At 35.4% G+C, this 13,627-nt stretch overlaps 2 protein-coding genes across 10 annotated transcripts in view; both read left to right on the top strand.

Moving 5' to 3' along the window:
* LOC125834723 (uncharacterized) overlaps window positions 1-13,627 on the top strand; it is a 62,785-nt gene that overhangs the window by 27,847 nt on the left and 21,311 nt on the right. For 4 of the 5 annotated variants that reach the window (XR_007443374.1, XR_007443372.1, XR_007443373.1 and 1 more), the window contains exon 1: window positions 9,819-9,837. The exons of the other annotated variant lie outside the window; for it this stretch is intronic. The gene's annotated coding sequence lies outside the window, so the exon portion shown is untranslated. Of the gene's footprint in view, window positions 1-9,818; window positions 9,838-13,627 lie in introns of those variants that run through there. 5 annotated transcript variants of the gene reach the window in all.
* Window positions 1-13,627, top strand: part of LOC125834719 (uncharacterized) — a 53,871-nt gene that overhangs the window by 27,789 nt on the left and 12,455 nt on the right. The window contains exon 1 of one of the 5 annotated variants that reach the window (XM_049513862.1): window positions 9,816-10,038. The exons of the other annotated variants lie outside the window; for them this stretch is intronic. The gene's annotated coding sequence lies outside the window, so the exon portion shown is untranslated. Of the gene's footprint in view, window positions 1-9,815; window positions 10,039-13,627 lie in introns of those variants that run through there. 5 annotated transcript variants of the gene reach the window in all.

Raw genomic sequence — 13,627 nt, 5'->3', positions numbered from 1 at the left:
TAGTTGATAGCACCTACAACATAAAGTCTTCTATATTTGTTCATTTCAATCTCAAAAGAAAAATCTCTTCTAAACCAAAAGTTAGAGTTTCGATTTATTGGGATGGCGAAATTATACATGACGGAAATACCGTTTATTATAATTGTCCTCCCAAACACAATGCTAAATATTCAATTAATGTCCGCTATCATAAATTTCTTTCATCAATTTATAAAATAATGGGTATAAATAGTACTGATTATAATTTGATTATAGTCGGAAAATACCCTACTTCATTTTTATCACAAGGACAAGTAAATTTTGGAGAGTGGATTATCTATAATGACGAATCGTTGACCGACTTTTTGAGGGTTCCAAATGACTTCATAGATCAAATCAAGTTAACAATACTTGAAAGCTATGTTAGGAAGGAGCCTAAGACTAGTCAACAACATTCTCCTTTATCGGTCGATGTCCATCCCCGATTAGAAAATCGTAATAGCGTTGATGGATTTCCGATAACTCAATCTACTGATTTTTCTAACATGACTCATTATCAAAATATTCTTACCGGTCGATATGATGTTGATTTGAACGAAACTATCAATGAAAGTGACTGGTAATGCTCAATAATTATATTTCGATTATTATTTGTTGATTTTGTCAATTATTTATTAATTTATATGATTTATTATTCTTATTATTCTTCTTATTATTATTATATATTTTGTAGCGGTTTACCTCAGCAAGATAGGAATATTGCTTCAAGTTATGGACTAGATAATTATTTTGGTCAGTCCTCACACTTTCAAATGACGGAAAATGTCGGGACATCCTCAAATTTTCATGTCTCGCCTACTTTTGATGCAGATGATTGTCGGTATGTCCAACACTTGATTTTTTATTTAAGTAAGTTAATTGCATGAGACAAATATTTATACTTTTATACATATATAGGGAAAATATCACACAAGATGAGCCCATTGATCCTGTAAATATCGATGATCGTGACCTTCCAAATTACGGCTCACCTTCAGCTAGTGATAGTGATGATTTGCCTAATGCCGAGAAATCAAGAGATAATGTTCCATTTGAGGTATCATCTAGTGATGATGATTTTTTAATGCCCAATCGGTCGCCAAGACCAATGTCCATGAGTCCTTTTTGTAATCATGAAATTCCTTATCTGGATCATCTCCAAGATGGTCCAGATATCTTTGGCGATACACATGATGAATATACATCACAACGTACATGGGGTGAATCGGAAGATTTCATGAATGGTGCTATTTATATTGAAAAGGGCATGTTGTTCAATTCGAAGAAGCAGTTGCAAAGAGCAGTTAAGCTTCTACATTTAAAGATAGCGAGGGAGTACTTTGTTATTAAATCGACAAAGAAATCATGGCGACTTGTTTGCAGGCGTGTAGAACAAGGATGTCGATTTAGGCTAACTTCTTTTAATGATAAACATACTAACATGTGGAAAGTTGGAAGATACATTAAAGAACATACATGTGATATGGGTACGTGCCGCGATGGACATTTCAACTTGGATGTTGAGATGATTGCTAACGTCATTCGTGTTGATATAGAAAAAATGCCAAGGTACTATTTTATCCTTAGATGATTTTTCTTTAATAAGAAAATATTCATTTTTTATTTGATAATGAATATTATTTTTACTTTTCAGGTTTCCCATCAAAGACTGTCAAACAACGGTTCTTAAAGCATATGACATTTCGATAAGCAGAAGAAAAGCATATCTTGGTCACAAGTGTGCTTTTGAAAAAGTCTATGGTACTTGGGAGGGTTCTTTTTCCGAGTTGCCGAGGTTCATGGAAGCTTTGAAACACTTTAATCCCGGAACAATAGTTGAATGAAAAACAGAGTGGCGTGTCGATGTCATTGAAGATGTATTCAACTATGTGTTCTGGACTTTTAAACCATGCATTGATGGGTTTGTGTTTTGTCGTCCTGTTATATCGATCGACGGAACACATGTCTATGGAAAATATGATATCAAGTCGTTGATTGTGATTGCAACGGATGGTAACGGCTCAATATAACCTTTGGCATTTGCAATAGTTGCGAATGAGAGCATGGAGTTAATTTTTGGATCATTTGCACTTGCACGTTGTCAAGGGTCGTAGAAGTGTGGCATTGATTTCAGATAGGCATCACGGAATACTCTCATCCGTGTATAATTCTCCCAATTGGCATGTAACATCCCGTATTCAAAATAGACAAAAATGCAGATTATGAGAAGTTGCAGGTGCAACTTACGGTCACCATCCACGGACCGTAGGTCAGACCACGGCCTGTGCTGGTGGTCCGTGGTTCGCCACTTCAACCCCTCCCCAGCCAGCTCAGAAAAAATTGGCTAAGTCTCGACTCACGGTCCGTAGATCAGACCACGGTCCGTAGATCAGACCACGGTCCGTGGTCTGTGTCCGTGGATCGAGACTTACCTTACCCAGCCTCTGACACAAACTATGGTCGACCAGCACGGACCATCATTCGATCCACGGTCCGTAGGTCTGACCGTAGATGAGGGTCAACAACCAGTTAGCTGAAATTTCTTGATGGGTCAACTTCAGATGGTCATAACTTTTAGCAAAAAACGAATTATGTGTCCCATAACTTATGGTTAAATAGATAATTGAATTATCTTTCCAACGCCACCGAGTTTTCTAAATTCCGACCTCCGAGTAAAAAGTTATGCTCATTTTATTGAAGCCCTGTCGGGCAGACTCGACCTACGGACCCAATCGACGGACCGTCGATTGATTGACGGACCGTCTGTCCAGTCCGTCAGTCACTCCGACAGCAGTTAATTCAAGGGTCTTTTGGTCTTTTCTTATTTCGTTTAACCCCTAAGATACGTCATTTAGACCCTAAATCATGAGGTTTTAATCAGTTTAAGCCTAGAAACATAACTAGAACTTACTTTAGTCAAAATCATTAATCAAACTTAGAAAATTAGAAGCAAGAGAGGAGAAAAAGGTCAAGAACCCTAGTTCAAGAACGCAGCGAGGTTTCTTCAGTTCCAGCCCCGAAATCAAAAGATTTCTCCGTGGAATTCGTCACCAGGTATGTGGGATTTCACTAGTGGGTTCCTTTCGCCCATTAGGTCCCTAGAATTCAGTCAGATTCTTGATTCCATAATTATGAACAGACCTAAGGTTTCTAGAATTTGAACAGATCATCATGAATTAGTTATTTAAATGTTCCAAATCAGATTATCATGTTATTGCTCAGTTTATCGCATGAATTTCAGAACCCTAGCTATGTATTTCTTTAGTTCTTGAATTACACATGCTAGGTAAGATATTTCAGTATTCAATTTTACATGCCTCAGTTTATGAATGCATCATTATCAGATTAATTGTTGCATTCTCAGTTTGCATGTTCAGTTCGAGCTATCCAGTATTTACAGAAATTCAGTCATAACCAGTTAACTACTTAATTCATTGGGAGTAGCATAATATCGAGTTGGACTAGGGTTTCAGCGTACCCATATAGTCCTAGAACTACGAGCCACGTAGGTGTAAGTCCCCTCTGTGGGCAACATTAGTTTAGTGATCACGCCAGCATGCCTTTATACCTCTGGCAGGGTATATTGGGTCCTCTCGATGGGGCGTATACATCAGACTCCACATTTAGCTCATGTGGTTTTATGTCGGTTATTAGTAGCTCCCCTCAGTTCAGTCAGACTCTATTGAATTGACCATATTTCAGTACAGTCAGTATTCAGTCTCAGCATGTTATAAATTTGGTCATTGCATCAGTTAGCTCAGTATTCAGTATTTTCAGTATCTATATCATGTCCAGATGATTTCATTGCTTTATTGCTTTGTTCAGTTATATTTTCTTTCAGCTTTACTCTATCCTACATGCTCAGTACCTTTCAAGTACTGACGCATACGTGCGCTACATCTTCTCGTGATGTAGGTTCAGGTTCTCAGTATCCAGATCACGCTTAGATTGGTTCTCGATCTTCAGTTCAGCAGCATCAGTGGTGAGTCCTCATTCTTCGAGGACTAGTGACATGTTTATCTTTATCGCTTTTAGTCTTTAGTTTCAGTTTTGCTAGATCTAGTTGAGGCATGTCCCAACATTTCTAGTCAATTTAGAGGCTTATTTCAGACATAGTTAGATTCAGCTTAGTATTTGAGTTTGATATTTCTTTTGTATTAAACTCTCAGATTTGATATATTCAGTTATAGTATATGGGTATGCCCCATCTTTTAAGATTTATTTATGAATTAGCTTCTGTTTCAGTTTATTTTCTTTAGTATGCTCATGATCATGCCAGCAGAGTTAGCTTGGGATCACTTGTGGTCCTAGGTCCCGTGTCCGCGTCTTGGGGGTAGCTCGGGGTGTGACATGGCAGGCCCCATTTGGGTTCCATCGTTTTTGTTTAAGACATTTGAAGGCCAATTTTCAAAAAAAATTCAAAATTTTAAACAACCTTTTATGGGCAACTGCAAATCACTGTCAGGAGAAAAAGTTTTTGGAAAAAATGGAGATGATCAAGGAGATTAACCCGGAAGTGTATGTGTGGTTAATGAAGAACGATCTTGACAAATGGACAATGCACAGGGATGGAGGTAGGAGATGGGGCATGTTGACAACAAACAGTTCCGAGTCATTCAATGGTCTTCTTAAGTCAGCTAGGGGCCTGCCAGTTACTGCAATGGTAAGACTCACTTACAATCAAATTGTGAACCGATTTGTTACAAGATCAAAATTTGTCAATCAGCTAGTACAACAAAAGCAACAATGGATGCCTAAACCATTCAAGATTTTTGAGGATAATCGAAAAAAGTCACAGCGTCACACACTTATCAACTATCACCAACAAAGGGAAAACATATTTGAGGTGCAGACACATATGCATCATGGCAGTGGTGGTAATAAGCACATTGTAAATGCATCACAAGGAAAATGTCAATGTGGTAAATGGCAATCATACCACATTCCGTGTTCTCATGCAATAAAGGGATTTGACCAAATTGGGTATCAAGCATGAGAGCATATGGCACCAGAATTTAGCGTGTGTAGCTACAAAAAACCTACTCTGGACAATTCAATCCACTCGGCGGTGAAAAATATTGGCCTGATAGTCCTTTTCTTATGATAGCAAATAAAAAATATTTACGAAAAGTGAGCATAAATAAAATCACCCGTATACATAATGAAATGGATGTTCCCGCAAGTACACTTACTCGCAAATGTTCAACGTGGTGGTTGGTTCCCCAACTAGGAATCGCAGGTATATGTTGGGGACGACCAAACTGACGTATCACTCTATCAGGTGCGTGCACCTCAACAATCTCTAGGCAAAACATAGGCACGCATGCCATCCACAAAGGCTCATTGATCGTACAACAATGAAGCGGTGTATGTAAAATCTCATTATACAGTGTCCATCGAAACTTTTTTTAAAAGATAACAATTAGATAAAATCAACGTTAACCGCTTAGTATATAAATAAAATTATTATTGATTTACTTTTAAATAATTTACTTTTATATGTAGATTATATATATATTTTTAAAAAAACTAGTAAAGAGTTACAAAAATTATTTGATGTACCTGATCCTTCGTCATGTGGTCTAGCTGATCTCTAATCGGGATAAGAACATGATGTGACTCAGTATCCCTATCAATTCCACGCGTCTATCGCCTAGCATATGGAAGTAATACATCACCATCATGCGGCAGAGGAGCTGATGGTTGTACATGCAAGATCCTCTCCCAACACCAAACCTTAATGTGACAAACAAAATAATTAAACTATCATTATTAACAAAAACAAATTAACAATTACATATATCTATTTTAAATAATTTTTAGAAATTATTTGTATCTAATTTAAATATTTTAAAAAATTGAATATAGAAAAAATATTCTTGTACAGTATAATGTTAAAAGATTCTTTGTATTTGAATGTATTTTAAAACTTTAGTAAAGTTACCTGAAAGAGAGGAATAAATCCGCAAATGTCAACCACATTACCGATAGATGCCCGACAAAGTGCACGGTACAAGTAGGCCAACACTGCACTGCCCCAACTATACTTACCTACGTCGTGGATGGGATCTAGGAACGCCAAGTATTGTAAGCTAATAAGGTTCCCCGACGTGTTCGGAAATAAGATGCCCCCCAATATAACAAGCATGTAAAGTCTACAAATTTTCTCAACCCGCTCCACTGGAGTAGCATCTCCTATCGGATCTACTTGTAACTAATCTCGCAAGTAGCCGGTAATGTTATGTATCCTCACCCGGCTCGCACCATCCATATCAGCAGGTGCTATGGCGCATTCTGTGAGTGTCTCTAATAAAGTACGCCATGGACGAATCCTCCGTGTAGCATCCTGCATGTACACATCATCACCATCGATGCGCAAACCAAACAAGACCTGCACATCCTGTAATGTAATCGTGACCTCACCAAAACGTAAGTGGAAGCAATGAGTCTCTAGCCTCCAACGTTCAACCATAGTTGTAACAAGGGCACGGTCATACTGCATCCTGCCCACACAAACTACATCATACAGTCCTGACCTACGTAAGATCTCCTCAACACGTCCATGAGGTCGATGCAAACGAAATAAATTTCAGGCATCATTCATGCGCACCGTCCTCATAAGGCTAGTAAATGATATCTCACCTTTCCATAACAATTCTGATTTATGCTCATGCTGAGAGAGAAGAAGTGTACGATCAATCGGTCCAGGATTCACAACACGCTCCATTATATTTTGTAAGAAAAATTCTATTAATTTTGCAATTAGAGATTGTATATGGTGGTTACAGACTAACATCTTACTCAAACGAAGTGATAAGCCAATTACTTGCTAATACAAGACAAATGATATTGCCATCGTATTAGATGAAAACAGATTCTGCAGAACATAAGATCCATGAAAATTACACTATTGATACCATCTTGCAGCTTGTGTTTTATTTACATATCCACTATCTCATAGACAGATTACTTACATTAGATTTCAAGTTATAAGTTCTTATTTCTGCTCTACTCGTACTCCAAACATGTATCACTTGTAAAATAGCATAACATTGTACTGCTGCTTACATCCTCATTGATTTTTTATTTTGATGTATCTCAATTTGACTAATTGTTCAGACTCTCGGTACTCTGAGAAGTTGTATAACTATTATACCATTGAAAAGGTTCTCTGACTTTTGAATTATTATTTCTGCTTACAACAAATTGGTTTATCTAATAAGATGACACTCAATAATTTTACTTTTCATTTGCCATTCTTCAACAGGCTTGGTATCTTTGTGATACAGAAGCCGAGAGGGTGTTCTAGCCCCTTCAAGCGGCAGAAGTAAAGTTCGTTCTAATGTCAAATTTTGACATCCTATTGAGACCAATATTAAGGACTCTAAACTGTGATCACTGATTTGATGTCAAAAATTTCTAATCCTGGCTCCGCCTTTTATTTGTTCATTTTTTATAGTAATTATACATAAGTAGTTCAATCGATGGTCAAGTGGTTCATCTATAACAAGTTAGATTTTTATTTTTATTTTTAAAAATAGATTTGGTGTTTTATGTCTTTAAAAAGTATTATATCAGTGCAATGCTTATAGCAGCTTTGCGTTTCACCTATGCTCTCCTATATATCACACAAATGGTGTTGCGATTACGTTGTTTCCCTTGTTACCTGATAGTTAGTGGTATCATGACAATTGCATTTGCTAGAATCTAAATCATGTAATCCTAAGAGAATCTTAATGTGTTTTTCGTCTTTCCTTTCGCTTCCATTTCGTACTTTCTGATTCAATAGCTGATATTATTTTTGGCTTTTCACAGGTTAGATACGTGTCGTAGTTTTAGCTGACCGAGCATATGAACTTAGATAACAGGTTATGGAGAACTCGAATTAGGTTAAAAGGTTAGTTACGTAGTTTAGTGTTATTTCAACTACTTTGTAATTTCTTCTTTTTTGATTCTGTCATTATTTGACATTTGTTGTACTTTGATTATTGTTTTATTTTGTCGTAGTTATTGTTACATTTTAAGAAGATAAGAGTTCTCACATGCTTTTTCTTTTTTCCCCAACTACTTTTTCTCCGGACCTCACTTGTGGGATTATATTGATTATGTTATTGTAGTAGTAGCAGTGATCTATTTGGGCATTCTTCCCAAGGATTATATTCCTACTATGCTTGACAATTTCAATGCTAATGTGGATATGGATGGAAGAATTGTCAATTTGGGATTATGAGACACTGCATATACTTTTTCTTTAAATAGATTTATTGCTCTTATGAGATATTTCAAAGTTAAAATCCGCATGAAAATGGTAGCTTTTATAATAAGTGCAAGCCATAATCCTGATAATCCTAAATATGATTGAGGTGTCAAGCTCTCTTTTCCTTTTCATTAAACACGAAGGGCTATTATCTACACAAAGAGATACACAGAAAGAGACACACAAAGATGGCATACGTGACATTTGCCTACTGGATCCTCTTATTCGTACACATTTTCTTTATATTTCATCTTTGCTCCTTCACATACATTTTATGTATCTATAACCACTACGTCAACTATTACTGTTGGGCCCGTGCTGGCACGGGCGCCACCTATCTAGTTAGCTTAAAAAATATCCAAGCAAAAGAGAGTTGTTTGCTATGAAGTTACCTAGGGAATAATCCTAGCTATTATTTGCTTGAATATGTTTCTTAGAAAAAATATTCTAGCTAAATTAGCTAGGCTAACAACGTTTTTCCTAGCAAAATTTTAGCTAAGAGTGTATTAGCTACAAAAGGTTGCTACGGTCATTTTCCTAGCAAAAATGATGTTAGCTAATTTTGTAAGTTAGCTAGGGATTTAGTCTCTCGCTAATGACATGTTCTCTTGTTTGCAATACCAATCCAACAATGTAATTCATTTTGTTTATTTCGAATTAAAGACTTTTTTCTAACTCAATAATTAGAAATTGAATGCATACTGTATAAGGCATCATTTTAAAGTAATGAAAGTATGAGATGAAAAAAAATACCTAATTTATATAATTTGTAGGGTCGGATTGTGCTACTCCAATCTTTCAAGATTTTGATTTTTTAGTGTAGGGCTGCTTCAATTGTCGGATTGGGACCATCAACTGTTATGTTAATCTTCAAAGTGAAGTTTGGAAGCCATGAAAGTGAAAGGGGAGAAGAAGAAAGTGAAAAGGTAAAGTAACTTTTTATAAAGTGGAAGAAAAAGTTCCACTTTACAAAGTGTAAGAAAAACTTACACTTTATAAAGTGTAAGAAACAGTTCCATTTTATAAAGTGTAGGAAATAGTTCCGTTATATATTAAAACATACACGTTATGAGACTAACGGAAAACGTTTACAATATCAGATAAAGTGGAATGTTTTCTTCCACTAAGCCTATTTTAGTTACTTACAAAAGTAGTGGCTTATTTTGGTCACTTTTATGTTTTTGTGGCTTATTTTGGTTCCGAACTCCTAAGAATGGGGCTTAGTAGTTCAAGGTGAATTACGATTTGAATCAAGTCTCCCTAACCCCCAAAGATGGAACTAACTAAGAGGTGAACTTAATTGCGGATAGTTCAAAATAATAAAAAAAAATGACGTGAATAATGGTTTTAATAGGTTATTCTAATTAGTCGAATAAGTAAATATAAAAATAAAATAAAATTATAAACTTAATTTTACTAAACAGACCAACAAAAATCCTAATTTTTTAAATCACAACATTATATATTGATGCAATAGATCCTAATGGTCCGACCGTGTCCGAGCTCGAATTAACACCATTTGGCCTTTTTAGTCCTTTGTCCAACACATTTAGTAGAAAGAAGTAGTTTCAAAATCAATTTTCCCCCTTTTCCAATTTGTATAAGGTTTACTGTTTCTACAAATTCCCTACCAAAATCCATATATACATCGAAAATTAACAATGGAGAATGGTGATGGAACAAATGGGAAAAGGATAAGGGCTGAAGATGTGATATGTGAGCTCAAGGACGATGGCGATTTCGATAAATTTCGCCTCAAAATTGTCAGTATTTGCTCATTCTTCTTTGGTTTTGTTGTTTAGGGTACTGTTAAGAGTATTTTTTATCTTTGGTTTCTGTATTGTTTTATCTGTTTTTACATCAATTTACGCTAAATCCTGAGTTGGGTTTTGTTCTTTTTACTCTATCAAAATTGTGTGTGATTGGTATTGGAAATTCGGCATAATTATTGGATTTAAGTTATATATATACTGGGAGTGATGTTAGAGTACAAGGTTAATAGGTAGTAGAGTGTTGTTTTTGTAGTGGGTTATTATTATTATTATAATTACTCCGATGTATGTGTATCTTATTCCTGGATTTTATTATTACTTCTTGTTCTCTTGGTTTCAGTTATTGTAGTGCTAGTTGTTGATAAAGCTCTTCCATTTTTTTTTTGAAATGGCTTATTTGCTGTTGCTTTGGTATGTTTGATATGCTTTAGTTGAGCTGAGGGTCTTTCGGAAACAACCTCTCTACCTTCACATGGTAGGGCTAAGGTCTGCATACACATCACCCTCCTAGACTCCATTTGTGAGATTACAATGGGTATGTTGTTGTTGTTGTACTCTGGGTGTGCAGCGAGGCGTGTAGTTTTTGTGGGCTGGGGGCCTTCTATAGAGAAAAAAAGATGAGGCAAGGGGTGTAGTTTTTCTAGGACGGGTGCTTTCTATCGAGGAAAAAGGGTATGTATAGGTAGGCTCGAGCTAGATATTACTTTCCAGCAGAATGGGAAGACTGTGATACGTGGCATGTAGTTTCTCTGGTGTGGGTGCAGTATACAGAAAAAAAAGGGGGTGCAAAGATAGGCTTAAGCTAAGATTCCACTTGCGAGCATAGTGGGCAGACTGTGGTATAAGGCATGTAGTTTTGCCTCCTATAGAGAAAAAAAGAGGTGTGGGCAGACTGTGATATGACTTATGAGGCATGCATTTCTGGGGCAGGTGCCTCCTGTTTAGGGGAAAAGAGGTGCAGGGGTAGGCTTGAGCTAAGATTCGACTTGTGAACATAGTGGGCAGACTGTGATACTGACTAATGGAACAAAGATCAGGGTGATCCAGTAGTTGATGGATACACATGTACTTTAAAGAGTTGTTGCATTATCAATTCAACCTAATTCTTATTAACTGGCTGCACCAGGTCGCTAACCCTCCTTGCAGGGTACAAATCTACGCTTATACTAGATTGCTATTTGTCGTTTGTTTTTAAATAGCTTGATAATCATATTGTCAGTGTAAAAAATTAAACCTTTAGACCATAATTGTGTAGCACACATCCTACATATGTGGTTTTGCTTGTTTCAGCTAACATTTGGAGACTTAACATTATTAAAAAACAAAATTCTGCTTCTCCTTAATTTGAAATCATATAAGTACAAGCAAGGGGAACTAAGGACTTTACAGGATGCAAAAGGGACTTACTGGCAGGATTCTAGTGGCATGTTAAACTTGAACAGGCCTTTACTTGAAAGCTTGAGTTCTGTTGCATCTACTATAAAATTATGTTAAACAGAACTAATTGTACAAAAGGTCAATCAGCAAGCATTCCATAACTGAGGTTCTGACGTCTTCTCTTTTGCCAAAAGAATACCTTGATTATTAATCTACTGGGTTGCTAGTTAAGCTAGACCAATAGAAGCTTACCGCTCAGCTTGTATTAGGGCTGGGTTTTTTTTTTTGATAAAAGTAAAAGTTGGTCTATATTTATCCACAGGTATACTACCTCAAAAGTGTAGTTCCCCTCCAAAAGTGTTGTAGTTACATAGGATCCTATACCTACCAAGTTACATAGTATGAGTTGGTTCAAAGTAATTTCAGATTGATTTTGACTGAAGGTACACTTCGTGCAAGTTCAGGGTGAATTTGCTTAGAGTAAGAATCTTTTAGTTGTTCTTTTCCGTCCCTACAAAAAGTTCTGGTAACAGCTGTTTATAGTTGTAGTTCTGTCTCGGCTCTGTCTACCCCTGTGCGGTCTGGACTTCACTTTTTCGATATTCAGGTATGAGTAATTCAACTTTGCTCGGCATATTCACTTTTTTGTTACATATAATTATCTTTTAAGTGAATTGATAGAATAAATTCTCTTTGATTATGTAAATTTGCTCGGCATATTCTGTTGATTATCAGTTTGTTCAGCTCTTTGTTGTGTCATTTCCACTAGCAACTAGTTTTAGGTTCTAATTTAGGTATCATGCCAAGTATATATGAAACAATTAAATATTAGTTTTACCATCAATAAAAGAAAAAAAAATTAATTGATCGTGATTCTTCATAAATTTTATAAGTTCAACTTTTTTGCTAAGCTTTCTTAGCAACCAATTGCACATAGTTTCTTTTTTTTGTTATAAAAAATACTTGCATGCATAAGAAAGAGTTGTTTGTTCTTATTGGTATGATCAATCTTGTCTCCACACGTAAGTTTCTTTGTTGTTAGAGGCTAAATAGTTCATATCTAATACTATATTATCTTACACATGTTCCTTACATGTTATTACAATCTTCTTTTTAAGGAAATGTCCCAAAAGCTACGTACATTTTCTAAAGACTTGTAACTAAGCTCCTTTTTATTTAGTTTGAAGAGCTTTAAAAGTGAATTTTCTTTCTTCAGTTGTCGAAAGTCTCTTAAGCAATCTAAGGATATTAATTCTATCACATCGGAGTCCAACGCAAAATTCTTGCTTCTACCTTCTCATTTAACTTGTTGCTTTGAAGACAAAAAATAAGAAGGATTTGTAGTAATAAAAATAGAAATAATGAAACATAGAAGAAGAAACGGAAGGAAGACGACGATGATGATTATAAGAGAAGGGAGGGAATAAACAAAATTGAAATCTGAATATGAAAAGCGAGTATGTACATTTCATTTTTTAAATATTTAATATTACCCCAAAATAATTATATTAATCAGGCTCGTCTTTACTTAATCCTGATTAAAACCGATCAAGGTCAATTTCTTTTTGTTATTAAGACTTGATAGATCCCTTTAACTTTATGAATAATTAGTAGTACAATATGTCTTTTTATAAATTAAGATTTTAATTTTTGTGGATTAAATAAATATTGTGCAAATAATGTTCTGTCACTATCTTTTTTATCTAAATTATTTTATTTATTAACCAAAAAAAGAAGGTGAGTATTTTTCTTATTATTATTGGTACTATTTTTTTTATTATTATTGGTATCATTATTTTAACCATATTATATTTCCTTATTTCCCTCTAAATGAAACAAAAACAAATATAAAGTATAATTATTTGGGCCAAATTGAGTCTCAGAGACAGACAAATTAGGGCACAACTTTATCTCCATTTGAAAAACTACTTTTCTACCGTGTTCTCTCTCCCTCTCGTAATCTCGTTCCAACCGGAGTTTTCTCTGTAAATTTTAAGGTAAATTCTCCTTTCCATTTTCAGTTTTGCGGCATAGAGTTACTTCAATTATTACTGAAACCAAAGTTTACATGGAAAAAGAGATACTCTTTTTGGTCATTCAATTTCTTACTCGTTCAGAATGAATGTTGAAGAGTGTAATTCTGTAGTTGTTTTGGATGTAAAGAAACAATTTTTTTTGTTGACAGAGTGTTTTATCATGTGGA

The sequence above is a fragment of the Solanum verrucosum genome, unplaced genomic scaffold (genome assembly GCF_900185275.1).
Source record: "Solanum verrucosum unplaced genomic scaffold, falcon-dt-bn FXZP01000149.1, whole genome shotgun sequence".
Lineage (NCBI taxonomy): Eukaryota > Viridiplantae > Streptophyta > Magnoliopsida > Solanales > Solanaceae > Solanum > Solanum verrucosum.
Note: the sequence above shows the minus strand (reverse complement) of the source record. Positions and strands in the feature narration are given on the sequence as shown.